Raw genomic sequence first — 7,860 nt, 5'->3', positions numbered from 1 at the left:
GTGATAGAGTAAACACTCAAAAGATTAACATTGGACAGTTTCAGGCTTGAAGAGGCTTATAAATTGGTTCTTGGAGCAGAAAAATGAGGAAAGAATTCCTTGAACCCAACCAGGGTGGGACTGGGGGGGAAAGGGTGATTAAGAGAGAAAGAGGGAGAGGAAACACCTAAAGTTGACCTCCTTAACAACAACCATAAAGAAAAGTAGACCAAGTTACCATGGGACAGGAGCAGCAAAGACCATGAAGATGATCACAAAATTCAGCCCAAATTGCGGAAAGCTGTGCCAGGGAGGGCACCATTTTGAAGAGTTCACACGTAGTGTCCCTAGAAGAAATCAACTCAGGACAGTTTCTCCCCATCAACAGAAAAGTACAAATAAAACCATAAGGAATCCCTCTGGAATTGGTTTTCTCAATAATCCATCTAGGAAAAAAAGTATAGAGGGATCCTTGCAAATTGAAAGTTACCCCACACCCATTCACAACACCATGGAAAAGGGGAGGGGAATGTAGCTCACCCCAGAGCATGTCACTCCTTGGGGGTGCTAACCACTCCCCAGTTTCTGCTGGAGCTCAGGAAACACAGGTCAAGTGACTCACTACCCCTGTAAAACCCTGCAAAGCCTAAGATATCAGCTGCAACGAGGATTGTGGTTTCTTTGCCAGACTGTCCACAGACAGCCTGCACTCATAGGCCTTACAATTACAGATAGTCATGAAGCACTTAGATAGGGACACTATGAACAGGCGCAAGCAGAAGGGAGTGGTCATTCACCCATGCACAGGATCCAGTCACATACCTACGTCCTATACCCTGGCATCCAACACAAAGTGCCAGGAGATGCAGCACCCTCCAAACATGCAGATTTGGGCTCTTGAACTGATTAACAAGCACTGGCTGTTGTGAGAACCTCAGCAACCAGGGAAGTGGTTCTTGTGCTCCAATACTTCCCAGATGGTTCACAGTGTGAGTCCCAGATACCAGATAATTCAGTACTCATTCAGATGCACAGACCCCAGAAGGTGTTTCTTAGCATAACTCAAGCAGCCTGCAGAAAACCCTGTATATATGCAGTGCAGTACAACACACAGGGAAGCTTACAGAGAAGCATCCAACAGACTTCAGCCACTGCCCAGTGTACTAAGATAGAAGCCCACTAACTTTTGACCTGTGCACTCCAGAAGGCCAGCGGTCCTAAATCTATCATAGGTCACCCAGGACCACTTCAACCAAGCTACAGTATCTTTACCATAAATCACCACACCACACATACTCTGAAATACACATAGGGAAGACAAATCAACAAAGAAATAGAGATTCTGAAAAAGAACCAAACAGAAATCCTGGAAATTAAAGACTCTAAACCAAATGAAAAGTTCAGTTGAAAGCATCTCCAGTACATTAGACCACATAGAAGACAGCTGTTCAGGCTTCAAAGACAAGTATATTGTTGTGGGGCAGGTCACTCAGAAAACACACCAAGTCCCAGTTTTGTCCAAATTGCAGTCTTTATTTAGCCAGCCGGCTGGTGACTGCCCCCACAGGACCCATAACTGTCTCTGCAAGGAACAGCCCTGAGCCTAAGCATTTTAGGATATTTAAAGGCAAAAACCACATATCTACAAGCAAACAGGTACAGAAACTGAATTGGGCAGTTAGTGAGACAATGCAATGGGTACATTGGTATTTCCCACGGGACTTTCCAGGTTGGCATAGCAGTAAGCAAGCAGAAGGGAAGTGGGTCAAAATGACCCTAGCTGAGTATAAGTTAGAAAATGGTTACTAATGTCTAGACAATCAATCTCTGACAAGGTACATTACCCAAGAAAAATGGAAGCCAAAGAGGATAATTTTACATTGTATAAGAATTGCTATTTTGTATTGCCAAATATGTTATGCTAGGTAAATATTAATGGGTACAGAGGCGGGGCTTTCCCATGGGAGAAGCATTTCTTACATGATATGGAGTCTCAGGGTAAAATGGAGTCTGTTTGGTCATTGCCCATAGAGCCTGGCCCATAGCAATATAATCTTGAAAATAAAGTTGACAATAAAGAAAAGATGTCAAAGACTATGAACAGAATATTCAAGAAAACTGGGATAACATTAAGAGAACAAATAAGAGAAACATTGATAGAGAAGAAGGCACTGAGATACAAAACTTTAATGTCCTTTTCAATAAAGTAAATTTAAAAAATTTTTCTACACCTTAAAAGCGAGATAGAAAACAAAGCACAAAACGCATTAGAACTACAAAGGACAAGATCAAAAGAGATCCTAAGGCCCATTATAATTAAAATGCCTAATGTACAGAATAAGCACATAATTTTTAAAGTTGCAAGATAAGGACAACATATCACATTTAGAGGTAAGCCAATTAGATATTCAAATTATTTCTCAGCCCAGAGAAATAATCCAGAAGAACTTGGAATCCTGTACACCAAGCCCTGGAAGATAATGGTGTCAACCTAGATTGCCATCTTTTAGAAGTAAAGATAAAATCAAATGTTCCAAAATAAGTAGAAACCAAAAGATTTTATGACTGCTAAGGCAGGGCTACAAAAAGTAATCAATGAAATTTTACACACAGAAGAAATGAAAAACATGAGGATGACTGAATTAATGAATTCTACTAGAATAGTCAAGTAAAGGAGAATCAAGTCTCAATTGTACTCTAGAAATAAATCAAAATGGCAGGAAATAAAAAATCATCTCTCCAAATAACAATGAATATAAATGATCTAAACTTTCCAATCAAAAGGTATAGATTGGCAGAGTGGATTAAATAACAAAACCCAACCATATGGTGTGTACAAGAGACTCACCTTATAGATAAAGACACCTATAAGTTGAAAGTAAAAAGATGAAAAAAGATACACCATGTAAATTGAGCCTGTAAATAAGCAGGATTAGCTACTTTCATATTTGACAAAGTAGAACTTTAGTCCAAAACCAATCAGAAGAAACAAATAAGGTCAGTTCAAAATGGTTAAGGGAAACATCCAACAAGAAAATATGATGAATGTAAATATTGTGTTTTACATACGTAAAACAAACGCTACCCAAAAAATTTTTCATCCAATCAGATCATAATAGAATGCCATTAGCAATCAATTACAAGATAAAATCCAGAGAACATTTTATCATATGAAGTTGAAAAGTTACACTTTTGAACAAGGAATTTGTCACAAAACAAATTGGGGGAGAAATTAAAAAATTCTTAGAAACAAATGAAAACAGATAAGGAACATCAAGATCTTTATTACTGTATAAAGGCAGTTGTAAGATGAAAGTGTGAAGAGTCGAGTATTCCCTTTACAAAAACAACAGAAAGATTCCAAATAAATAATCTGATGTTACACCTTCAATGTAAGAACAAGTTAATTCCAAAATTAGCAGAAAGACTGAAAATAATTAAGTTCAGAGCCAAAATTAATGAAATTGAAAATAAAAAACAATACATAAGATCAGTGCAACAGTTGGTTCTTTGAAAAGATAAACAAGACTAGATAAGCTATTGAAAAGAATGAGAGAGATCAAATTCCACAAAATTAGAGATGAAAATGAGATACCAACACAAAGGATCTTTAGGAAGCATATTGAAAACTGATGCTCCAATAAACTAGAAAATTTAGAAGATATGGACAAATATCTAGACACATATGACCTATACAAATTGAACCAAGAGAATGTAGAAAACCTAAAAAGACCAATATCAAGTAATAAAATATAATCAGGAATCAAAAGCTTTCCAAAAACAGCAACAATTCCCAGGACCAGATGCATCCTCACATGGGTTATACCAGACCTTTAAAGAACAAATTATGCCAATCTTCCTCAAATTATTCCACAAAATAAAAAGAGAGTGGATATCCCCAAATTCATCCTATAAATCCAGTAACATCCTGAAACCAAAACCAAATGAAGACACATCAAGGAAAGAAAACTACAGACTAATAACTGATGAACATAGACTCAAAAATCCTTAATTAAAATATTAGCAAACTGTAATCTAAAATACATTAAGAAGATTGTATACCATAAATAAGTTGGTTTTATCCCATTGATGCAAAGTTTGTTCAACAGAAGCAAATAAATAAATGCAATTCATCACATAAATAGAATTATGGACATGAATCACATGATCATCTCAATAGTTGCACAAAAAGATTAGACAAAATCTAGCATGCATTCATTTTAAAATTGCAAAGAAAAGAGATGGAAGAAAATTACCTCAAAATTTAAAAGCTTATAAACTGACAAACTCAAAATCAACTTCACGCTGTATGGAAAAAAATAAATACATTTTTTATAAAATCTGGAACAAGACAACAATGTCAAATCACACCACTCCTATGCAATATAGTTCTTGAAACTCTTGCCAGAGCAATCAGGCAAGAGAAGAAAATCAAAGGAAAAAAAGAAGTCCAATTATCTGTTTGCTGATGATGTAATTCTATAGAGAAAAGAACCAAAAATATCCACCAGAAGACTACTAGAGCTGATAAATTTTAAAAGTAGCAAAATACAAGATAAGCATACAAAAAATCAATAGTTTTTCTATAATCCAATAATAAAGCTACTGAGAAAGAAATCAAGAAAACTATTCTGTTCACAATATCTTTAAAAAAAAAAAACAACTTGGGAATAAATCTAAACAAGAAAGTTAAAATCCCTACAATGAAATCTATAAAACACTGAAGAAAAAAAATTGAATTTAACCTTAGAGGATGGAAAGACCTCCCATGATGTTAGAAAGAAACAATATTGTAAAAGTGGCCATATTATCAATCTGTAAATTACCGTATACAGATTCAAGGCAATCCCCATCAAAATACAAATGATATTCTTCATTGAACGATAAAGTACCATCCTATTAGCCAAAGCAAGATAAACAAGAAAAATGATGCTGGAGGCATCATAATACCTGATCAAATATACTACAGAGATATGGTAACAAAAACAGCATGATATTGGCATTGAGCAGACATGAAGACCCATGGAATAGAATAAAAGACAAGCCCACATACAATACAGTCATCTGATATTTAACAAAGGTGCCTAAAACATGCATTGGAGAAAAGAACCTTTTTAACAAATGGTGCTGTGATAACTGGGTAGCCCTATATAGAAGAGCGAAAGTAAATCCCTGTCTTTCACCCTGCAGAAAAGTTACTCAGTGTGGATTATGGGCCTAGGAATTAGATAATAATTTTGCAATAGCTCAAAGAAAACATAGGGTCAACACTCTGACATATTGGCAAGGACTGACTTCCCTAACAAAATTACTAGAACCTAGTAGATATCTAGACACATATGACCAAATTGAACGAATAAAATAAAACCACAAGTAGGTGAGATGGAATCAAATTTAAAAGATTATACACAGCAAAGGAAACAAGAGCCTGAACAGAGAGTTACAGAGTAGGAGAAAATCTTTACCAGCTACTCTTACAACAAGGGATTAGAATCCAGAATATATAAAGAACTCAAGAAACATAATACCCATAAAACAAATCAAAAATCCATCAATAAATGGACAAAAGAACTAAACAGATAGTTCTCAAAAGAAGAAATACAAATGGCCAACAAATAGATGGAAAATGTTTAACATCTTTATCAATCAGGAAAATGCAAATCTACATTGAGATTTCATCTCACTCTATTTAGTTAGAATGGCAGTCATCAAGAATTAAAATACTAATAAATGCTGGTGAGGGTGTGGGGGGAAAGTCCACTCACACTTTCTAGGTTGGATTGGAAATTATCATCACCAGCTTGGAAAGCAGTATAAAGACTACTTGAAAGACTAGGAATGTAACCACCATATGACCCAGCTACTCTAATTCTTAGTATTTTCCAAAGGAACTAAAATCTTCATACTATAGTTAATGTCTATAGCAGCATAATTCACAATATTCAAGTTGTGGAACCAGCCCTGGTTTTACAGATATCATCAACAGATAAATGGATAAAGAAAATGTGGTATATATACAGAATGGAGTTTTACTCAGCTGTAAAGAAGAATGAAATTATGGCATTTTCTGATAAATGTATGGAACTGGAGAGCATCATGCCAAGTGAAATAAGCCAGACTCAGAAAGTCAAGAATCAAATGTTTTCCCTCATATTAGGAAAACATTAGAGGAGAATAAGGAAGAAAAGAAGAAGAGAGGACTCCATGAAAACAGAAGCAAGGTCAGTGAAATGGAAGAAGAGGATTGATTGGGAAGGAAGAAAGAAGGACAAAGGGAGAAATTGCAGAATAAAATTAAATGTAGATATTTAAATGTACCACGGTGAATTCCACCTTTGAATGTGTCTAAAACACCAACATAAAAAATAACAATAAATAAATAGAGGAAGCTGAGTAGAATAAAAAAAGGGACCTAGGCAGGAGAGAAATAGAGGGAAACAGGAAGCAGTGGGAACTGAGATGGAGCCAATTATATTCCATGCATGTATGATTGTGTCAAAACGAATCCCACTATCATACATAACTGCAATGCACTACTACAGATACTTTAAAGGACAAGGACCTGTCCATGTCTACACACTTGCCCTATCCTCCCTACTTGCCCGCTCTTCCTGGTGTAACGATTGACTTGATGACATCTTTGAATTAGCATGCTTTCCCCATCCCTACAGCTTTGTACCAGACTTTCCTCATTCAGGTGTCTTGTCATCTGAATGACTGATTCTCACAGTTCTGGTCTCCACTTGAGGGTCCTTTGATAGAAAGCCTTATGCAATCATTCCCATTGGGCATACTGTCATTTAAACATTTGCTATAATTGCTTAGTCAAATGCCATCCCTACTATGTGAGAATATGCTCCTGTTAGGAATGTGCAATATAGACCAATGTCTTCAAGACCACTCATGGGCACCGGCTCATAGTAGATATCCCCTGATATTGCTTGTTTTAACACTGATAGAAGCTTAGTAAGTATGCCATCTTTGGTGATGCCTGCCTATCTTCAAAGCATTGCAGTAAGGATTGCATTTACTATGAAAGCAAAATTCAAATGTCAGTTGAACTTCAGATTATCTGAGTCTGCAAATCTGATAACTCCTAGTTTCTGAGACAATGGGTGGACAAATGTAAGTACCTCTAGTTAACTGACTTAAAGAAGTGTCACAGAGAAGAAAATACTTAGGCTCCAAGGAAGTGAGAAGACCAGTTGTTTTCTTATGCTTTAACTTTTTTGTTTCCATTTTCTTTTCCCCTTTCACTTATTTCTTTGACTTTCTTTTGCATTTTTGGTTTTCTTTATGAAAGACGAGAAACACTCTGAAACCCAGATTAGGTTTATAAAGGCCAACAAGAGCCTGTTATATGTGGGAGAGTGAGTGGGAGAGAACTGATGATACAATTCTCACAGCTAACTGACCTGGAATTCCCCAAAATCCACAATAAAGGATCTCCTTAACTCTCACGGGATCTGGCTGAAGAGGATTCCCTTGCTTAGATAAACTATGCTTTTGACATTTTATACATTTTCTCAAACTTCGTATTTTTATTTTGTTCTTAAAGATTCAGAGTAAAGTTAATGGATTTTCCAAAGATCAGATAACTTTAACATTTTTAAAGATACCCATTTAGGTGCAATAAAATCATTCTCAAACTGCTTGAAAACTGTCAATTACTGCCTGAAACTAAAATTTTCCCTTGGATATTAATGGTTTTGGGTGAAAACAACTTTTAGTTTTATCCCTACTGGGGTAAACATGACCTTCACTTGATCTTTCTTCACTTGATCCATCATTACCTGCAGCACTCGGAGAATGGCGTTGCATCCACATTCAGGCGTGCTGCTGCACAAAGACCCTGCCATCAGCCTTGACAGCAGCACCCTC

This window comes from Ictidomys tridecemlineatus, chromosome 2 (assembly GCF_052094955.1).
Source record: "Ictidomys tridecemlineatus isolate mIctTri1 chromosome 2, mIctTri1.hap1, whole genome shotgun sequence".
Lineage (NCBI taxonomy): Eukaryota > Metazoa > Chordata > Mammalia > Rodentia > Sciuridae > Ictidomys > Ictidomys tridecemlineatus.
Note: the sequence above shows the minus strand (reverse complement) of the source record.